This window comes from Squalius cephalus, assembly GCF_949319135.1.
Source record: "Squalius cephalus genome assembly, contig: scaffold_37, whole genome shotgun sequence".
Taxonomy (NCBI): domain Eukaryota; kingdom Metazoa; phylum Chordata; class Actinopteri; order Cypriniformes; family Leuciscidae; genus Squalius; species Squalius cephalus.
In genome coordinates this window covers 425,847-447,909 of record NW_027645811.1, presented here as the reverse complement: position 1 = coordinate 447,909, position 22,063 = coordinate 425,847, and the positions used below count along the sequence as shown (strand labels likewise).

The following is a 22,063-nucleotide window of genomic DNA, read 5'->3' as shown; positions in this document are numbered from 1 at the left end:
AATACATTAAAGATGCTAAATTGTGAACGGATATTGAATATCTCAAACGGTTTTGCTATGGCGAGGGATTAAATTAATGTCAAAAAGGAAGCAGGAAACATCTCATAACTTCTAAAAATGTAATTATACACCATTTATTTTTATATAAAATTATACAAATATTAGAACTAAACCTATTTTATTCTTTTTTTGCAATTCAAGAAGTATGAAAAAGTTAAAAACAGGCTATTTAGTGCTATTTGGTTCAACAAAAAAGCAAACATAGGGCTATACTGCCCTCTTGTGTCCAAAAGGATATCCAAATAGTATATAAAACGTTTTACTAGGTAGGCCTATTGTATTTAAATATAAATTTATCAGGTATATGACGGTGAGGATATTGTCCCATTGGTTAATCGATGTGTGACACGAGCGGGTGCTTTTAAATCGCTAATATAAAAGTGAAAGTAAAGACGTCCGCACAGACATTGATAATGGTGCACACACGTTGGAAAGAAAGATACTTTTAAACATAACACTAAACCGCCATTAGGTGTCGCCAGGCGACCGTCTTAATGAGCGAGTCATTAATTCATTCGTTCAAACGATTCGTTCGAATGACTGAGTCATTCATGATTGAGACAGATGTTTATGGATTGGTCATTGAATCTTTGAGTCAACCGATTCGTTCAAAATGCTGAATCATTCAGAAATGAGAAAACAAGTTGCTGTGAGATGTGCGATGGTTCTGCTGTGATCTTGGTTTAACTATTTTTGCTGCTGAAACAGAACAAAAACAGTCAATATTGCATCTTAAATGTAAGTGACTTAATTGTAACTGTTTATTAACCTGTTCATGAAATCAACGTCGCAGTTTCAAACGTGATTGTATTCAGGAAACACAGCCTACTCGTCAAGTGAGGTTGCTCTTATCATGTTATAAAATATATAAAAACTCCATATTTGTAATTTTTATAGTCAGTATGTTGTTAACTGGGTTTCTTTTTTGTGTGCTGCGCTGTTGTTTACGTTTCTCCTGGAGAAGCTGCACGAGCCTCAGCAGCGCAACCTTGTTACCATTGATCAGTAATACATTTATTATCAACTGTTGATTGCAACTTAAAATTAATGTAATATAATTAGAATAATCTCTCGTTTTAGTGATTCCCAAGTTATTTTTTTGTCATTGACGTTCTAATCAGGCTACTATGGTTGGGCAAGCTAAACTCTCTTTCAGGTAGGCGGCCTATACTAGGTATGTGACAGTGAGAATATAAGCACCGGTTAATCGACGTGTGACACCCATAGACTGTAAAAAAATAGGTGACACCGCTGGGGGCTTTTGAATCGCTAACTTAAAAACGAAAGTAAAATATGTTCGTCCGCACTGACATTGATTATGGTTGGGAGCAGAGCGAGCATTTTCAATTAATTCCTATGGAAGTAGGAATGAATGCCCGTGCAGCCGTGAGCATTTTATTTCAATTTTAAAGTTAGCACCATAAAGTATATTTTTATGCCTCCACTGTTCAATCACGCCCACGCCACACACACACACACACACACTCCAGCATTGCAATCTTGACATCGCAGCCTGTTCATTATAGCCCTAATAAAATATAATTATAAAATAGTCAACCTAACGTATTAAAATTACACTGCTCTGTTTAAGTAGTTAGTAGTACAATTTGTACCATTTTTTTTGTGAAGTGACAAGACAGAGAATATTACTTGTCTGATATATATATATAATGTATATATCTTTTGTTATATATATATATATATATATATATATATATATATGCGTATATATATATATATATATATATATATATATATATATATATATATATATATATATATATATATATATATATATATATAGCTGCGAGCAGCGATGGAGGGCCCAAGCCGGCAGCACCGCCACCCTGCGGTCTTTAGTGTAACTAAAGGCACCAGGGTGGCGGTGCCACCGGCTTGGGCCCGCAATCGCTGCTCGCAGCTATATTTTTAATTTTTTTTCTATTATTTTTCTTTTGCCTTTTTGCCACTTTTGGGGCCCTTAACATGCTCAAAAACTCTTGAATTTTTGCACACGGGTCAAAACCCGCGGCCATCAGGGCCGGACTGAAGCTGGTACCCGGGCGTGGCAGGGGGGCTCGACAGCGCCCCCTGGAATGGTGTCCGAAAACTTGGTCCATAAATCAAACACACTTGCATGTAATAATATGAAACGCAGTACACATATAGATCTCATCGGGCCGAACAACTTTCGTGCTCTAAGTTTTACAAAAGCCCAACAGGAAGTCAACTATTATGGGTTGTTTGAAAAACGCATCCTCTGGAATTTGAAATACTCCTCCTAGAAAATTCGTCCAATCGCCTCCAAACTCGGTCAGCATGAAGTCAAGACATTGAGGATGAAAAATTGCCAGGGGATTTTTGATATCTCGAACGGTTTGGCCGTGGCGAGGAAACGAATTTATGGCGAATAATGGGACACAGGAAGTGTGTTATAACTTCTGCATACATTGACTGATCTTGATGAAACTTCAGCAGTGTATTCGTTGTAAGAGGCCGATCACATGGATGTGACTATTGTGAGTCAAACTTATAGCGCCACCAACTGGCAGCAGGAAGTGTGTCACTTTCAAAATGCTTTGAAGTCACCCTCTTACTTTTACCCGATTTGCTTCAAACTTTATGTGTATAATGTAAACACACGGCAGATGTAGACCTGTGAAAGGATTATTGATATCTTAGATACTGTTGCCATGGCAACGCATCAAATTTTAATATTCTTTTCGGATGCGTTTGAGACTCTTAGCATGCTTGAAATTGGATGAAACTCGACAGACACATAACACTTATTAGCCAGTAGACATGTGAAAAGTTTCAAAAACGGGCGTGGCAGAGGGGCTCAACAGCGCCCTCTTGAACAGGGTCTGAAAACTTGGTCCATATATCAAACACGCTTGCATGAATTAATATGAAACTCGGTACACATATAGATTTCATCGGGCCGAACAACTTTCCCTCTGTCAAGTTTCACGCCAGCCCAACAGGAAGTCGGCTATTATGAGTTGTTTGGAAAACGCTTGCTGTGGAATGTGATGTACTCCTCCTAGATAATTCATTCAATCACCTCCAAACTCGGTCGGCATGAAGTCAAGACATTGAGGATGCTAAATTGCGGACGGATTTTTGATATCTCGAACGGTTTGGCCGTGGCGAGGAAACGAATTTATGGCGAGAAAAGAGAAACACGAAGTGGAATAACTTCTGCATACATTAACTGATCTTGATGAAACTTCAGCAGTGTGTTCGTGGTAAGAGGCCGATCAGATGGATGTAACTATTGTGAGTCAAAGTTATAGCGCCACCAACTGGCAGCAGGAAGTGTGTCACTTTCAACATGCTTTTGACAAAAGTGGGCGGGTTAGTTTTAACTACAGTAAAAAAAAATAGTTTGTATATTGTACTCATCAAGCCGGACAACTTTCTAATTTACATTCATTAGTTACGGCCATCTGGAAGTCAGATATTTTGGTCTGAATGTGGATTTTTTGGATATTTCAGACTCTGAGTTTTTAGTTACTCCTCCTTATACATAGGGCTATACTGCCCTCTTGTGTTCAAAATCAGGTAGGCCTATTGTATCTATATAAAAATATACTAGGTAATATGTGACTTTGAGAATATTTTACCACCGGTTAATCGACGTGTGACACCACTGGGGGCTTTTGAATCGCCAACTTAAAAACGAAAGTAAAATATGTTCGTCCGCACTGACATTGATAGTGGTTGAGCAAGCATTTCAAATGAATTCCTATGGAAGTAGGAATTAACTGAAAAACATTCCTCGCTCGTTCCTCGCCGTGGACGCGCACCGTTATGAATGCCCGTGCAGCCGTGAGCATTTTAGTTTAATTTTAAAATTAGCGCCTTTCGGGGGGTGGATTGCTTGAAATTATTTTACGAAAGCACAATGTTGTGTTTTATTGCGACTGTACACAAATATAAGTTAACACTTTGCAGTTTGAATGTCGTCCTGTATAATGACGGAGTATGTTTTTATGTGTCCACTGTTCAAACGCGCCTACGCCACGCCACACACACACACACACACGGTTTACTATCTTTGTGGGGACTCTCCATAGCCTTAATTTTTTTTATACTGTATAAACTGTATATGCTATCTCCTCACACTAACCCTAGCCCTAAACCTACCTATCACAGAAAACTTTCTGCATTTTTACATTTCCAAAAAAACTCATTCTGTATGATTTATAAGCTTGTTTACCCATGAGGACCTCTATTTAGGTCCCCACTGTGACACGAGTCCCCATGAGTCTGTATGCATTCAGGTTGAAGTCCCCACCGGGATAGAAAAACATGAACACACACACACACACACACACACACACACACACACATTACAGCATTGTAATCTTGACATCGCAGCCTGTTCATTATGGCCTTCATAAAATATAATAATAAAATAGTCAACCTAACATATAACAATCACACTGCTCTAAATAGTCAGTAGTACAATTCATACATTCACAGTAAGCACCGCTCCACTGTGGTGTTTCCAAGCACATTTTTGCGCTTGTGAAGAGGATGATTTTTTCCGTCGATATTGGAACACGAGTGCAGAACAAAGCCTATAATAAAGAATAGTTTAGCATCCAAATACATCGCAAATGTTGAAACATTTTGATTCTAATGAGAGGGTTACGTGAGCCCAACACTGCTTTCTTTCATTTTTATTTTTACATTAAATTTAAAGGATTTGTTGTGGAATATTTTGAGTGTATCATAAAATCAGAATAAGGTAAGTCAAGCAATATTTTTGGTCTTTTAATATATATATATATATATATATATATATATATATATATATATATATATATATATATATATATATATATATATATATATATAAATATAGCTGCGAGCAGCGATGAAGGGCCAAAGCCGGCGGTACCGCCACCCCAGTGCCTTTAGGTAACTAAAGGCACCGGGGTTGCGGTACCACCGGCTTGGGCCCGTAATCGCTGCTCGCAGCTATATTTAGGGCCCGAGCACCGATGGTGTGAGGACCCTCTTGGAATTGCTCTGTTTATTATTATTATTATTATTCTTCTCCGCATTGAATTGCATTTTTGAGGGCCTAAACATGCGCGAAAACTCACGAAACTTTGCACACGCGTCAGAACTGGCGAAAATTTACATCTGATATAGGTTTCAGAATTGGACGGGGCAAAATGGCTCGATAGCGCCACCTATAAAAGTTCAACGGAGTGCGCCTCCTGCAACGTTCCACGTACGTGCACGAAATTCGGTACATACGTGTAATGACCTAATACCTACAAAAAAGTCTCTTGGAGCATAGCCCTAAACACAACAGGAAGTCAGCCATTTTGAACTTCCTCTCAGATTTTTGTGCAGTTTTTGCCATTTTCAGGCCTCGTACTTTAACGAACTCCTCCTACAGTTTTAATCTGATCATCTTCAAATTTGGTGAGTGTAATCTTAAGGCCTTTGCGACGTTAAATTGCGAAGATCTTGAGTTTTCGTCGAAGGGCGGGTCCTCGGCGGCCTTACAAATTTCGATGTTTCGCCATGAAACAGGAAGTTGCTGTAACTCAGGCATGGAATGTCCAATCTCCCCCAAACTTCACACGTTTGATAAGAGTTCTGTCCTGAACACATGGCCATGCTCATATTCAGTTATAGTCATAGCGCCACCTGCTGGCAACAGGAAGTGACATGTTTAACACTGTTATGGACTCCTAATAACATATAAAAAAGTGCCAGCAAGTGCGAAACATGCTAACAACATACTAGAAGCATGCTAAAACATGCTAGCAAACTCTTAGCTAAGTGCTAAAGCATGCTATTATTGCAATTAAATAGGAATTTGCTGTAACTCAGGCATGGAATGTCCAATCTGCCCCAAACTTCACACTTTTGATAAGCGTTCTGTCCTGAACACATCTACATGATAATATTCAGTTATAGTAATAGCGCCACCTACTGGCAACAGGAAGTGTCATGTTTAACACGTTGATGCCATTCTAGCAACATGTTAAAAATGCCATTGAGGTCTAAACATGCTAGAAACATGTTAAAACATGCTAGCAATACTTAGCTAAGTGCTAAAGCATGCTAATTCAATGAAACAGGATGTTGTTGTTACTCAAGAAGGCAATGTCCAATATGCGCCAAACTTCACACTTTTAATAAACGTTCTGTCCTGAACACATGACCATGCTCATATTCAGTTACAGTCATAGTGCCACCTGCTGGCAACAGGAAGTGACATGTTAAACACTGTTGTGGACATATAAAAACATATAAAAAAAGTGCCAGCAAGTGCTAAACATGCTAACAACATACTAGAAACATGCTAAAACATGCTAGCAAACACTTAGCTAAGTGCTAAAGCATGCTATTGCTGCAATTAAATAGGAATTTGCTGTAACACAGGCATGGAATGTCCAATCTGCCCCAAACTTCACACGTTTGATAAGAGTCATGGCCTGAACACATCTACATGAGAATATTCAGTTATAGTAATAGCGCCACCTGCTGTCAACAGGAAGTGACATGTTTAACACTGTTGTGGTCTCCTAATAACATATATAAAAGAGCCAGCAAGTGCTAAACAGGTTAGCAACATACTAGAAACATGCTAGCAAACACTTAGCTAAGTGATAAAGCATGCTATTACTGCAATTAAATAGGAATTTGCTGTAACTCAGGCATGGAACGTCCAATCTGCCCCAAACTTCACATGTTTGATAAGAATCATGGCCTGAACGCATGCCTATGCTCAAATTCAGTTATAGTAATAGCGCCACCTACTGGCAACAGGAAGTGACATGTTTAACACGTTGATGCCGTTCTAGCAACATGTTAAAAATGCCATTGAGTTCTAAACATGCTAGAAACATATTAAAACATGCTAGCAATACTTAGCTAAGTGCTAAAGCATGCTAATTCAATGAAACAGGACTTTGTTGTTACTCAAGAAGGCAATGTACAATCTACCCCAAACGTCACACGTTTGATAAGAGTTATCTCTTGAACACATGTCCATGCTCATATTTAGTTATAGTCATAGCGCCACCTGCTGGCAACAGGAAGTGATGTTTAACACTGTTCTTGACTCCTAATAACATATAAAAAAATGCCAGTAGGTGCTAAACATCCTACCAACATACTAGAGACATGCTAAAACATAATAGCAAACACTTAGCTAAGTGCTAAAGAATGATATTACTGCAATTAAATATGAATTTGCTGTAACTCAGGCATGGAATGTCCAATCTGCCCCAAACTTCACACTTTTGATAAGCGTTCTGTCCTGAACACATGACCATGCTTATATTCAGTTACAGTCATAGCGCCACCTGCTGGCAACAGGAAGTGACATGTTTAACACTGTTGTGGACTCCTAATAACATATAAAAAAGTGCCAGCAAGTGTTAAACATGCTAACAACATACTAGAAACATGCTAAAACATGCTAGTAAACTCTTAGCCAAGTGCTAAAGCATGCTATTATTGCAATTAAATAGGAATTTGCTGTAACTCAGGCATGGAATGTCCAATCTGCCCCAAACTTCACACTTTTGATAAGAGTCATGGCCTGAACACATCTACATGAGAATGTTCAGTTATAGTAATAGCGCCACCAACTGGCAACAGGAAGTGACATGTTTAACACGTTGATGCCGTTCTAGCAACATGTTAAAACATGCTAACAATGCTTAGCTAAGTTCTAAAGAATGCTAATTCAATGAAACATGACTTTGTTGTTACTCAAGAAGGCAATGTCCAATTTGCACCAAACTTCACATGTTTGATAAGAGTTCTGTCCTGAACACACATCCATGCTCATATTCAGTTATAGTCATAACGCCACCTACTGGCAACAGAAACTGACATGGTTAACACAGTAATGCAGTACTAACCACATAATTATTGTGTACTAAGCATGCTAGAAACAGACTGAACATGCTAGCAACACTTAGCTGAGTCATGAAGCATGCTATTATCACCATTATACAAAACATTTTGTAACTGACTTTGACATACTCTTACTATACCTCCTTAAATGTACATTTCCCAACCATGCTCTGCCTTCCTAAAGCCACCAAGTGTTGATGGCACGGGTGCGAGGGCCCTTTCATCGCTGCTTGCAGCTTTAATTAGGGCCCAAGCCCTGAAAGGGCGAAGGCCCTATTGTTTTCGGTAGGATTATTGTTTATTATTATTATTATTATTATTATTATTATTTTTTTCTACTTCTCGGGCACTTTTGGGGCCCTTAACATGCTCAAAAACTCTTGAAATTTTGCACACACGTCAGAACCCGCGGCCATCAGGGCCGGACTGAAGCTGGTACCCGGGCGTGGCAAGGGGGCTCGACAGCGCCCCCTGCAATGGTGTCTGAAAACTTGGTCCATAAATCAAACACGCTTGCATGTAATAATATGAAACTCAGTACACATATAGATCTCATCGGGCCGAACAACTTTCGTGCTCTAAGTTTTACACCAGCCCAACAGGAAGTCGGATATTATACGTTGTTTGGAAAACGCATATAATGGAATGTGAAATACTCCTCCTAGGGAATTCATCCGATCACCACCAAACTCGGTGTGAATGAAGTCAAGACATTGAGGATGCTAAATTGCGAACGGATTTTTGATATCTCGAACGGTTTGGCCGTGGCGAGGAAACGAATTTATGGCGAATAATGGGACACAGGACGTGTGTTATAACTTCTGCATACATTAACTGATCTTGATGAAACTTCAGCAGTGTGTTCGTTGTAAGAGGCCGATCACATGGATGTGACTATTGTGAGTCAAAGTTATAGCGCCACCAACTGGCAACAGAAAATGTGTCACTTTCAAAATGCTTTGAAATCACCCTCTTATTTTTACCCGATTTGCTTAAAACTTTATGTGTATAATGTAGACACACGGCAGATGTAGACCTGTGAAAGGATTATTTATATCTTAGATACTGTTGCCGTGGCAACGCATCAAACTTTAATATTCTTTTCGGATGCTTTTGAGACTCTTAACATACTTGAAATTGGATGAAACTCGACAGACACATCACATTTATTATCCAGTAGACATGTGCAAAGTTTCAGAAACGGGCGTGGTGAGGGGCTCAGTAGCGCCACCTTTAGTCAAAAATGGGGGCTTAGTTTTAAGAAGAGTCACAAAAATCGTTATGTATATTGTTCTCATCAAGCCGGACAACTTTCTAATTTATAGTCATAAGCTGTGACCAACAGGAAGTGAGATATTTTGGTTTGAATGTGATTTTTTGGAGAATTCTCTCCCTCTCTCTCTCTGCCTCTGCGTCTCTGTGTGTGTGAGGGGTGGGGGGATTTGTCTTTTGAGTGAGATTTGTTTAAAATTCCTGTTTTTCAAGGTTTCAGGGGCTTTTGGGGCCTTTAACGTGCTCAAAAACTCTTGAAACTTTGCACACAGGTCAGAACCCGCGGCCATCAGGGCCGGGCTGAAGCTGGTACCCGGGCGTGGCAGGGGGGCTCAACAGCGCCCCCTGGAACGGGATCCGAACACTTGTCCATAAATCAAACACACTTGCATGTAATGATATGAAACTCGGTACACATATAGATCTCATCGGGCCGAACAACTTTCATGCTCTAAATTTTACGCCAGCCCAACAGGAAGTCGGCAATTATGGGTTGTTTGGAGAACGCTTGCTGTGGAATTTGAAACACTTCTCCTAGAGAATTAATTAAATCGCCACCAAACTCGGTGTGCATGAAGTCAAGACATTGAGGATGCTAAATTGCGGACGGATTTTTGATATCTCAAATGGTTTGGCCGTGGCGAGGACACGAATTTATGGCGAGAAAAGAGAAACACGAAGTGTTATAACTTCTGCACACATTAACTGATCTTGATGAAACTTCAGCAGTGTGTTCGTGGTAAGAGGCCGATCAGATGGATGTGACTATTGTGGGTCAAAGTTATAGCGCCACCAACTGGCAGCAGGAAGTGTGTCACTTTCAAAATGTTTTTGACAAAAGTGGGGGGGTTAGTTTTACCCACAATTACAAAAATCAGTACGTATATTGGTCTCATCGAGCCGGACAACTTTCTAATTTACAGGCATTAGCTGCAACCAACAGGAAGTCAGATATTTTGGTCTGAATATGGATTTTTTGTTAAATCAGCCTCTGAGTTTTTAGTTACTCCTCCTAAAAGGTTTATTTTATTCCCACCAAACTTTTTCAACATGATAAAAATATATTAATGATGCTAAATTGTAAACAGATATTGAATATCTCAAACGGTTTTGCTATGGCGAGGGATTAAATTAATGTCAAAAAGGAAGCAGGAAACATCTCATAACTTCTAAAAATGTAATTATACACCATTTATTTTTATATAAAATTATACAAATATTAGAACTAAACCTATTTTATTCTGTTTTTGCAATTCAAGAAGTATGAAAAAGTTAAAAACAGGCTATTAGTGCTATTTGGTTCAACAAAAAAGCAAACATAGGGCTATACTGCCCTCTTGTGTCCAAAAGGATATCAAAATAGTATATAAAACGTTTTACTAGGTAGGCCTATTGTATTTAAATATAAATTTATTAGGTATATGACTGTAAGGATATTTTCCCATCGGTTAATCGACGTGTGACACGAGCGGGTGCTTTTAAATCGCTAATATAAAAGTGAAAGTAAAAAACGGACGTCCGCACGGACATTGATAATGGTGCACGTTGGAAAAAATGATACTTTTAAACATAACACTAAACCGCTATTAGGTGTCGCCAGGCGACCATCTTAATGAGCGAGTCATTGATTCATTCGTTCAAACGATTCGTTCCAATGACTGAGTCATTCATGATTGAGACAGATGTTTATGGATTGACCATTGAATCTTTAAGTCAACCGATTCGTTTCAAAAAGCTGAATCATTCAGTAATGAGAAAACAAGTTGCTGTGAGATGCGCAGTGGTTCTGCTGTGATCTTTGTTTAACTATTTTTGCTGCTGAAACAGAAAAAAAACAGTCAATATTGCATCTAAAATGTAAGTGACTTAATTGTAACTGTTTATTAACCTGTTGTATGAAATCAATGTCACAGTTTCAATCGTGATTGTATTCAGGAAATAGTTGCCTACTCGTCAAGTGAGGTTGCTTAACTCTATCATATGTTATAAAATATATAAAAACTCCATATTTGTAATTTTTATAGTCAGTATGTTGTTAACTGGTTTGCTTTTTTGTGTGCTGCGCTCATTTGTTTACAATTCTCCTGGAGAAGCAGCATGAGCCTCAGCAGTGCAACCTTGTTACCATTGATCAGTAATACATTCATATTTAACTGCTGATTGCAACTTAAAATGAATGTAATGAAATTAGAATAATCTCTCGTTTTAGTGACTCCCAAGTTATTTTTTTGTTATTGACGTTCTAATCAGGCTATACTCTGGTCGGGCAAGTAAAATTTTCTTTCAGGTAGGCCTATTGTATTTATATATAAATATATTAGGGATGTGACTGTGATAAAATTTTCCCACCGGTTAATCGACGTGTGACACCGCTGAGGGCTTTTAAATCGCTAACTATAGTATACTATATACTAGTAAAATACAGACGTCCGCACAGACATTGATAATGGTGCGGAGTAGAGCGAGCATTTTCAATGTATTCCTATGGATGTAGGAATTAACTAAAACATTTTATTTATGTTTTTGTGTCCACTGTTCAACCGCAACCGCGTCACACACACACACACACATTCCAGAATTGCAATCTTGACATCGCAGCCTGTTCATTATAGCCCTAATACAATATAAAATTAAAAATAGTCAACCTAACATAAACGAATTACACTGCTCTGTTTAAATAGTCAGTAGTACAATTTGTACCATTCACAGAAAGCAAAGCTCCACTGTGATGTTTCCAAGCACATTTTTGCGCGTGTGAAGAGGATGATTTTTTCCATCGATATTGGAACACGAGTGAAGTACAAAGCCTATAATAAAGAATAGTTTAGCATCCAAATACATCGCAAATATTGAAACATTTTGATTCTAATGAGAGGGTTACGTGAGACCAACACTGCTTACTTTCGTTTTTATTTTGACATTAAATTTAAAGGATTTGTTGTGGAATATTTTGAGTGTATCATAAAATCAGAATAAGGTAAGACAAGTAATATTTTCTGTCTTATATATATATATATACACGTGTATATATATATATATATACGTGTGTATATATATATATATATATATGTATATGTGTGTGTGTGTGTGTGTGTGTATATATATATATATATATATATATATATAAATATAAATATAGCTGCGAGCAGCGATGGAGGGCCAAAGCCCGCGGCACCGCCATCCCCGGTGCCTTTAGGTAACTAAAGGCTCCGGGGTTGCGGTGCCACCGGCTTGGGCCCGTAATCGCTGCTCGCAGCTATATTTATTATTATTTTTTCCTACTTCTCGGGCACTTTTGGGGCCCTTAACATGCTCAAAAACTCTTGAAACTTTGCACACGGGTCAGAACCCGCGGCCATCAGGGCCGGGCTGAAGCTGGTACCCGGGCGTGGCAGGGGGGCTCGACAGCGCCCCCTGGAACGGGGTCCGAAAACTTGGTCCATATATCAAGCACGCTTATATGAAATAATATGAAACTCGGTACACATATAGATCTCATCGGGCTGAACAACTTCCACACTCTATGTTATTAGCTCCGCCCAACAGGAAGTCAGCTATTATGGGTTGTTTGAAAAACGCATCCTCTGGAATTTGAAATACTCCTCCTAGAGAATTCACCCGATAACCACCAAACTCGGTGTGCATGAAGTCAAGACATTGAGGATGAAAAATTGCCAGGGGATTTTTGATATCTCGAACGGTTTGGCCGTGGCGAGGAAACAAATTTATGGCGAGAAAAGAGAAACAGGAAGTGTGTTATAACTTCTGCATACATTGACTGATCTTGATGAAACTTCAGCAGTGTGTTCGATGTAAGAGGCCGATCACATGGATGTGACCTTTGTGAGTCAAAGTTATAGCGCCACCAACTGGCAACAGGAAATGTGTCACTTTCAAAATGCTTTGAAATCACCCTCTTATTTTTACCCGATTTGCTTCAAACTTTATGTGTTTAATGTAGACACGGCAGATGTAGACCTGTGAAAGGATTATTGATATCTTAGATACTGTTGCCGTGGCAACGCATCAAACTTTAATGTTCTTTTCGGATGCGTTTGAGACTCTTAGCATGCTTGAAATTGGATGAAACTCGACAGATACATCACATTTATTAGCCAGTAGACATGTGAAAAGCTTCAGAAACGGGCGTGGCAGGGGGGCTCAACAGCGCCCCCTTGAACGGGGTCTGAAAACTTGGTCCATATATCAAACACGCTTGCATGAATTAATATGAAACTCGGTACACATATAGATCTCATCGGGCCGAACAACTTTCCCTCTGTCAAGTTTCACGCCAGCCCAACAGGAAGTCGGCTATTATGGGTTGTTTGGAAAACGCTTGCTGTGGAATGTGAAATACTCCTCCTAGAAAATTCATCCCATCCCCACCAAACTCGGTGTGCATGAAGTCAAGACATTGAGGATGCTAAATTGCGGACGGATTTTTGATATCTCGAACGGTTTGGCCGTGGCGAGGAAACAAATTTATGGCGAGAAAAGAGAGACACGAAGTGTTATAACTTCTGCACACATTAACTGATCTTGATGAAACTTCAGCAGTGTGTTCGTGGTAAGAGGCCGGTCAGATGGATGCAACTATTGTGAGTCAAAGTTATAGCGCCACCAACTGGCAACAGGAAGTGTGTCACTTTCAACATGCTTTTGAAAAAAGTGGGGGGGTTACTTTTACCCACAGTTACAAAAATCAATACATATATTGGTCTCATCGAGCCGGACAACTTTCTAATTTACAGTTATTAGCTCAGAGCAAAAGGAAGTCAGATATTTTGGTTTGAATGTGGATTTTTTGGATATTTCAGACTCTGAGTTTTTAGCTACTCTTCCTAACTGGTTTATTTTATTCACACCAAACTTTTTCAAAATGATGAAAATACATTAAAGATGCTAAATTGTGAACGGATATTAAACATCTCAAACGGTTTTGCTATAGTGAGGGACTAAAGTAATGTACAAAAAGGAAACACTAAAAGCCTCATCTTCTAAAAATGTAATTAAAAAACATTTATTTCTATATAAAAGTATACAAATATCACAACTAAACCCATTTTATTCATTTTTTTTTTTTTTCAATTTAATAATTATTTATAAGTTTAAAAATAGTAATTGTACTATTTAGTCCCATAAAAGTCAAGTCATACATAGGGCTATACTGCCCTCTTGTGTTCAAAATCAGGTATGCCTATTGTATCTACATAAAAATATACTAGGTTTGTGACGGTGAGAATATTTTACCACCGGTTAATCGACGTGACACACCGCTGGGGGCTTTTGAATCGCTAACTTAAAAACGAAAGTAAAATATGTTCGTCCGCACTGACATTGATAGTGGTTGAGCGAGCGTTTCAAATGAATTCCTATGGAAGTAGGAATTAACTGAAAAACGTTCACTCTGTTCTGCTCGTTCCTCGCCGTGGATGCGCACCGTTATGAATGCCCGTGCAGCCATGAGCATTTTAGTTTCATTATATAATTAGCGCCTTTCGGGGGGTGGATTGCTTGAAATTATTTTACAAAAGCACAATGTTGTGATTTATTGCGACTGTACACAAATATAAGTTAACACTTTGCAGTTTGAATGTCGTCCTGTATAATGACGGAGTATGTTTTTATGTGTCCACTGTTCAATCGCGCCCACGCCCCACACACACACACACGGTTTACTATCTTTGTGGGGACTCTCCATAGACTTAATGGTTTTTATACTGTACAAACTGTATATTCTATCTCCTCACACTAACCCTACCCCTAAACCTACCTATCCCAGAAAACTTTCTGCATTTTTACATTTCCAAAAAAACTCATTCTGTATGATTTATAAGCTTGTTTACCCATGGGGACCTCTATTTAGGTCCCCACTGTGACACGAGTCCCCATGAGTCTGTGTGAATTCAGGTTGAAGTCCCCACCGGGATAGAAAAACATGAACACACACACACACACACACACACACACACACACACACACATATTCCAGCATTGCAATCTTGACATCACAGCCTGTTCATTATAGCCTTAATAAAATATAATAATAAAATAGTCAACCTAACATATAAAAATTACACTGCTCTAAATAGTCAGTAGTACAATTCGTACATTCACAGTAAGCACCGCTCCACTGTGATGTTTCCAAGCACATTTTTTCGCGTGTGAAGAGGATGATTTTTTTCGTCGATATTGGAACACGAGTGAAGAACAAAGCCTATAATAAAGAATAGTTTAGCATCCAAATACATCGCAAATGTTGAAACATTTTGATTCTGATGAGAGGGTTACGTGAGCCCAACACTGCTTACTTTCATTTTTATTTTTACATTAAATTTAAAGGATTTGTTGTGGAATATTTTGAGTGTATCATAAAATCAGAATAAGGTAAGTCAAGTAATATTTTCTGTCTTTTATATATTTATATATATAGCTGCGAGCAGCGATGAAGGACCAAAGCCGGCGGTACCGGCAGTTACCTAAAGGCACCGGGGTTGCGGTGCCACCGGCTTGGGCCCGTAATCGCTGCTCGCAGCTATATATTTATTTTTTTTTATTTTTTTTATTCATTATTTTTTTTTTTGCCTTTTTGCCACTTTTGGGGCCCTTAACATGCTCAAAAACTCTTGAAACTTTGCACACAGGTCAGAACCCGCGGCCATCAGGGCCGGACTGAAGCTGGTACCCGGGCGTGGCAGGGGGGCTCGACAGCGCCCCCTGGAATGGGGTCCGAAATCTTGGTCCATATATCAAACACGCTTGCATGTAATAGGAAACTCAGTACACATATAGATCTCATCGGGCCGCACAACTTTCGTGCTCTAAGTTTTACAAAAGCCCAACAGGAAGTCGGTTATTATACGTTGTTTGGAAAACGCATACAATGGAATGTGAAATACTCCTCCTAGGGAATTCATCCGATCGCCGCCAAACTCGGTGTGAATGAAGTCAAGACATTGAGGATGAATTCTTTCGAACAGATTTTTGATATCTCGAACGGTTTGGCCGTGGCGAGGAAACGAATTTATGGCGAATAATGGGACACAGGAAGTGTGTTATAACTTCTGCATACATTATCTGATCTCGCTGAAACTTCAGCAGTGTATTCGTTGTAAGAGGCCGATCACATGGATGTGACCTTTGTGAGTCAAAGTTATAGCGCCACCAACTGGCAACAGGAAGTGTGTCACTTTCAAAATGCTTTGAAATCACTTTCTTATTTTTACCCGATTTGCTTAAAACTTTATGTGTATAATGTAGACACACGGCAGATGTAGACCTGTGAAAGGATTATTGATATCTTAGATACTGTTGCCGTGGCAACGCATCAAACTTTAATATTCTTTTCGGATGCTTTTGAGACTCTTCACATGCTTGAAAATGCATGAAACTCGACAGACACATCACATTTATTATACAGTAGACATGTGCAAAGTTTCAGAAACGGGCGTGGTGGAATGGCTCAGTAGCGCCACCTTTAGTCAAAAATGGGGGCTTAGTTTTTCCTAGAATCACAAAACTTGGTAGGTGTATTGTTCTCATCAAGCAGGACACCTTTCTAATTTACAGTCATAACCTCAGACCCACAGGAAGTCAGATATTTTGGTTTGAATGTGGATTTTCTGGAGAATTTTCTCTCTCTCTCTTCAGCAGTGTGTTCGTGGTAAGAGGCCGATCAGATGGATGTAACTATTGTGAGTCAAAGTTATAGCGCCACCAACTGGCATATATATATATATATATATATATATACAGTATATATATATATATATATACAGTATATATATATATATATATATATATATATATATATATATATATATATATATATATATATTAGGGCTGTCAATCGATTAATTTTTTTAATCGCGATTAATCGCATATTGTCATGAGTTAACTCACGATTAATCGCATTTAATCGCACATTTTTTTTATTGTTCTAAATGTACCTTAAATTAATACTTTTCAAGTTTGTAATACTCTAATCAACGTGGGCATGGATAAATATAGATGCTTTATGCAAATGTATGTTTATTATTGAAACCATAGTCAATATAGAGCATAAGGATGAGATGTTTCAAAGGTCACAGATGTTTTTCAAAGAACTTGTTCATGTCTATTAGACACGTAGAAAGAACAAAAAAAAATGGCAGGTTACCATTACTTCTCTTTCTTTGCACTGAGCAATTTACTAACACAAACATGTTTAGATTTTTGCATGACAGGGCAGCTCTTCTGAAAATGCTAAATGTACATTTATTATTTATTAGCCTATTACATTGTAGTTTGTCTCTCTCTGTGCCCATTTTGATGAAGCTAAATTTTCAATAAAACTGTTTTCATTGGTATATTTTACTGTTTCTGTTGTCAAACAACGGAATGAATTTGAAATGGTGACTGAAACGTGACCCATTAAGACATAACCAGCTCTCCCTTCCAAGATGTTAAGTTAATCTGCACAAAAATTCTGATAATCGAGCCGTCGTCTGCATGGTGAAATCAAATTCACATAAGATAAAGACAATATCTGTGCTCTGATTTCGGCTATACTTGTAAAAATAGAGAAGCAACATAATATCTGTGCTTAACTGAGTTAAAGCGCTGCTCCTCCGCGCGAGACGCAGAGAGAGAGAGAGAGAGCGAGCGAGAGAGAGAGAGAGAGAGAGAGGTGCGCGCGCGCGCGTGCTGAGAGAGCAGTACCGGCGGTACCGGTAGATTCTCAGAAACTAAATAAGGTTTGGGCGCTTTGTTGAAGGGAAAAAAATCGCTAAAGGGGTCTGCAATGTCGCTAAATTAGCAACACTGTGTATCTCCATTTCTCCAACTAGGGGTTGGGCCACGGGTCAAACAGAAAATACGCGCTGCGTTAATCGCACGTTAAAAAAATTAGTGCCGTTAATATGATTTTGCGTTAACGCGTTATTAACGTGCTAACTTTGACAGCCCTAATATATATATATATATATATATATATATATATATATATATATATATATATATATATATATATATAATATATAGCTGCGAGCAGCGATGGAGGGCCCAAGCCGGTGACACCGCCACCCCGGTGGCTTTAGTGTAACTAAAGGCACCAGGGTGGCGGTGCCACCGGCTTGGGCCCGCAATCGCTGCTCGCAGCTATATTTAGGGCCCAAGCCCTGAAAGGGCGAAGGCCCTATTGTTTTCGTAAGGATTATTTATTTTTAATTTTTTTTGCCTTTCGGGCACTTTTGGGGCCCTTAACATGCTCAAAAACTCTTGAAACTTTGCACACGGGTCAGAACCCGCGGCCATCAGGGCCGGGCTGAAGCTGGTACCCGGGCGTGGCAGGGGGGCTCAACAGCGCCCCCTAGAATGCAATCTGAAATCTTGGACACATACAAGAACATATTTTTATGAAACTCGGTACACATATAGATCTCATCGGGCCGAACAACTTCCGCACTCTATGTTATTAGCTCCGCCCAACAGGAAGTCAGCTATTATGGGTTGTTTGAAAAATGTATGCAATGGAATTTGAAACACTCCTCCTAGAGAATTCATCCGATCCCCACCAAACTCGGTCAGCTTGAAGTCAAGATTTTGAGGATGCTAAATTGCGGACGGATTTTTGATATCTCAAACGGTTTGGCCGTGGCGAGGAAACGAATTTATGGCGAGAAAAGAGAAACAGGAAGTGTGTTATAACTTCAGCATACATTAACTGATCTTGATAAAACTTCCGCAGTGTGTTCGTTGTAAGAGGCCGATCACATGGATGTAACTATTGTGAGTCAAAGTTATAGCACCACCAACTGGCAGCAGGAAGTTTGTCATTTTCAAAATGCTTTGAAATCACCCTCTTATTTTTACTCGATTTGCTTCAAACTTTGTGTGTATAATATAGACACACGGCAGATGTAGACCTGTGAAAGGATTATTCATATCTTAGATACTGTTGCCGTGGCAACGCATCAAACTTTAATATTTTTTTGGATGCATTTGAGTCTTATATATATATATATATATGTGTGTGTGTGTGTGTGTGTGTGTGTATATATATATATATATATACATAAATATAGCTGCGGGCAGCGATGGAGGGCCAAAGCCGGCGGCACCGCCACCCCGGTGCCTTTAGGTAACTAAAGGCACCAGGGTTGCGGTGCCACCGGCTTGGGCCCGTAATCGCTGCTCGCAGCTATATTTATTATTATTTCTTTCTACTTCTACTATGCAACAGGCACGTTTAAACGACAAACAATAAAATCAGAACCAGTATTCTGTTACGTTCATGGTTCCAGTGGCAGTAATGCAGTCACGGCTTTTCAAAATGTCACAAAGCGTTTTGAGATTGTTTTGAATGAAATGTTGAAGTTTATAATTAAGTATTTGGGCACACCACGACGAGTGGCGCTATGCATTGTTCTAAAGTCGGGTTTTATTCTGGCATGTTGAATTAGTGTTCGACAAACGCGGCGGCGCGTTCATTTGGATTTATTTTTCTCTTAACAGCTAAAATAACTTAATAGGCTACTCTGTAGTTTTTTGGTCATACAGATAAGAGTAGAGTATAGCCTACATCGTTCAAAACTGTAAACTTTTATTCATATTAGGCTGACGACAAAAGTTTGTCTGTCTCTGTCTCCGGGAACTGCGCATCACAAAAATGAACCGAACGCCACTTGCCTCAGCTCAGTCACGATACTAAATTAATCGGCTATGTCAAAAGCCTGATTATGAAATCCATATGAAACCGAGAGGTACAGAGGATCTACTCAAAACATGTTTAGCTATCATGTGATGGCTTCCCAATGAGGAAAGGAAGGACAGGGTGAAAACATTGCTCAAATTAAATGTAGGCTAAATCGCCCTGAATTAAATTGTAAAAACAGATCAAATAAATGTAGGCCTATTTGTCAATGTTGCGATATTGTTAAGTTCATAATTATTCTATAAATGTTATTTAGTTTAACAGCAGCACGAAGCACTGTGGTTCGAGATTTATTTGAATACAAAAATAAAAAAACTTTATTCACAAATCGCACCCTGGTTTAAGGATTCAAAGATCCCTGTGGAATTTAATATTGAGTTGAACATTTTGTTCATGACAACAAATAAACATGCGTTTGAAGATTGTATTTAGTTTTGCTTGGAAAAAGCTGGCCCAAACTGAAGTAGCGTTTTAATTCTTCAATTATTGAAATATGCCTAATTAAATATTTAGTAATAAACATTTATGACAGAAATATTACTACATAGCCTAAATTATTTAATTCCTTCATTATAAACACTTGAATAGCCTATTGCTAATGTCTAGAATAGCGATTTAAGTGTGAATTGCAAACTCTTTGTTTTGTTTTGCAAACTCAGATAGCCTGTGGGGGGTTTGTAGAAGGCAGTTGCTTTATCGTGGGGGTGCAGGACAAGAGGTGTTAATGTTCCGTCTTTCATATGGAGAGTGTCGGATAGCCAGCCTGATGAGCAGGCAAAGGCAACATTCTTTTAAAGGGGCATTCCACCCATTTGAACATTGTTTTTTATTTAAAGTGGGTCATATATGTAGTCGAAATGTAAAATAAATTTTGAATTTGGTGCCTTCGTGACCGAGGAAAGACAAAAAATAACTTCAGGACGCATTTGTATGAAAGACAACAACTCCCACAATGCACAGCTCCGCAAGCCACTCCCACTAATCCAGAAAGCGCATATCTGCCTATTAGGGCTGTCAACGAATATTCTAAATTCGAATATATATTCGAATAGTTTTAAAAAACAGGAATTCGAATGTGAAAGGTAATATTCGAAAGTGAATTTGGAATATGGAAAAACACGCCCGCGGAAGCAGAGGCGCGGCTGTCTGCTTTGCGAGTGGGCGCGCGCGCTGCCTGAGGGACAGGTCACACGAGTCGCACTGTCTAGCACAGCGTCACTGCTGAAAGTTGACAGTGCACTAAAAAGACAATGGAATAAATTGCAGTCAGTTTTTCCTTTTTTTAATACAAGCACCAAGAATGTAAGTATCCTTTTTCTTTTTTAATAGCACTTTATTTTTTATGAACCTCAGGGTAAAATTTCAACCAGATGTTCGAATAGTTCGAATATTCGTGTTTTTTAGAGAGAATATTTGAACGTCATTTTTTAGCAATTTTGACAGCCCTATTGCCTATAAGAGAAATCACTCTTCCGTCTACAAGGCTAGATACCACCAGAGCTTGAAATTCATTTCACATTCACACAAAATCTCTAGTTAGTTGGCGAACTCAGTGCATTACTCCTCGTTTGTATTTCTTTCGAAAAGGTGAATTATTGCATGGTACCTGGATGTTCAGTCAGAACATGCGGTGCGAAACTAGGATAGTTCTCAACACAAACGTCCGTGTCCTCGTCTGATTCAGAGATTTCGTCCAGGAGAAATTATCATCGTTGAAATTCTTTGCCGCAGACGGACTCTATCTCTGTGTTCGTAGTTGCATCTTACAGTCTATGAGTTGCATAGTGAGATCACCGGCGCCACCAGTCCGCCCTAACTCGAGCCAGTCCGGGCTCCTCGTCCGCGACAGGCAGGTCTTCTGCCTCGGCTGCTCTTCGCTATAATGCGGCTTGTAAAGGTAGCCACAAACACCTAATTCAAGCATCAGACTTCCGAAATCCTCTTCTTCTATATCATATTGAGCACTCTCCTCCGCTATTGTCATTACTTTACATCTGTCTCCACAGCGCCTGTTAGCTTAGCTTCAAACAAGATGGAGGATATTGCTTTTAGTTTCAGAGAGTAAAGTCCCACCCACTGATCTGTAATAGGTCTGTAGCGTGAGCGGGTCCCGCCCCCTGGGAAAGATGAGGAACTA

At 39.1% G+C, this 22,063-nt stretch overlaps 1 protein-coding gene across 5 annotated transcripts in view; it reads right to left on the bottom strand.

Annotated features, from left to right (window-relative positions):
- Positions 1–22,063, bottom strand: part of pum2 (pumilio RNA-binding family member 2) — a 126,609-nt gene that overhangs the window by 94,571 nt on the left and 9,975 nt on the right. The window lies entirely within an intron of this gene.